This window comes from Triticum aestivum, chromosome 1B (assembly GCF_018294505.1).
Source record: "Triticum aestivum cultivar Chinese Spring chromosome 1B, IWGSC CS RefSeq v2.1, whole genome shotgun sequence".
NCBI lineage: Eukaryota > Viridiplantae > Streptophyta > Magnoliopsida > Poales > Poaceae > Triticum > Triticum aestivum.
The window spans coordinates 265,115,878-265,117,632 of record NC_057795.1 but is presented as its reverse complement, the minus strand read 5'-3'; positions in this window follow the sequence as shown (position 1 = coordinate 265,117,632).

Here is a 1,755-nt window from a genome sequence, read left to right as displayed (position 1 = left end):
TATCATCACGGAAGTGTTCACCTCCATGATGATAAATGACGCGTCATGGAAGTGCTTTCATCAAGGGTAACCGACACGTGGCATCCACCGTAACGGGTCACCGTTAAGCTATCGGGTCCGGTTTTGGATCCGATAACCCGTTAACAGCCCGGACCAATGGGGATTTTCCACTTGTAAAATTCTCATTAGCCGAAGGAAACACGTGTCAGCTCGTCATTGGGTCAGATAGGCGCCTATGATATGTCGACATGTGTGATGGCCCAACATTGACCCATTTAGCTTACAAAGGCCGACCCGTTTGACTTGGTCAAAAGTTAGCGGGCCGGCCCATGAAAAGCATGTTCACGGTCTATTTGCATATAGCCCATTTTATGGCCCGGTAACTCACGGCCTGTCGTGGAAATATCACGTCAGATGTCCTAGCAGAAGGACTTAGTCATGGAGCCATCGCAACGAGATTAGCCTGAAGGGGTTAAACCGGACCTGGGACACGAGAGTTTTATACTAGTTCGGCCCCTTATGATGAAGGTAAAAGCCTACGTCTAGTTGTGATGGGATTATTGGGGTTTCGATGACCAGGGAGCAAATACGCTTTGCCTGGGTCTCGAGTTGTCCTTTGTTGTCCCTGAACCGCCGTCGGGTCGTCCCTTTATATACACAGGTTGACGCCCGGCCGGTTTACAGAGTCCCAAGACCGGCTCATACAAGTGTCCGGCTCGGTTTCTCCCTTTCCCTAACTTACAATACAAGTTATACAACTATGGCGGTTTACCACTATGGGCCCTAATCCGCCTCTGGGCTCTGGGCCTCTAAGCCTTATCAGTAAAGCGCCATCTTCTTTGTCTTCATGGGCTTAGTATAGTTGAGTGTGAACCGGCCCCTCCTGGGCGGTTTACACTCAGTAGTTATATCCTCAACATTAGGCCCCATATTAATTTGAACATGTTCATGTCAATCTTCAATACTTAGAAAAATTCCGTGAACATCTTCTAATAATTCTCATAAACCGCCATGTTGTCTTCTCCCTGTAAACTTTGGTAAACCGCCGTGACGTCATCTTTTGAACGCTGCAGTGAATCATCATGACGTCATCTCTGTATAAAAAGATAATAAAGATTCTCTTCATTTAATTAATTCCTGAAGATCGAGGCGACAGTTGCGCCCCCTTTTGCCGCTTCAGGCCCCTCGATTCTTGTGCCTGCCGTTTATCCTCTTTTCTTTATAAATAAGACCGGGGCTCCTTCCATTTTCCCCCTTGCCTCTTCGCATCGTCTTCTTCCTCGCGACCCCGAAGAACTCGAGCTCCGACGCCGCCGTCGTCCTTCGAGCACTGCATCAACAAGGCCACTGCATCAACCTGTTCTTGATCAGATAGACTGCACCGCCCCTCCGCTGCCTCGCAGCATTAGTAAGTACTCCTCTTTACAACTGTTAGATCTGCATTAGGGTTCTTCTGCTCATCGGTGTTCTTCCTCGTTTTTCCTTTTCCTCTCCTAGATCTCATAAATAGACCTGAAACTGATAGCAAAGGTATGCGGTAGTAGTTCAGCACCCCTAGTTACCCTCAGAAACTACTTTTTACTGCATGAGATCCTGCCCAAGCATATGCGCTCTTCTGCTGTCACAACCTTTAGGGTTAAAAAGATTTTCCTTTTGTAAAACTGCGGTAGATCCAAAATTATATCACCATCTTGCGAAACTTGTTTCTGCAATACTTAGTAGATTTCAGATCTGCTTCTTCCGTTAAAGGCGGTT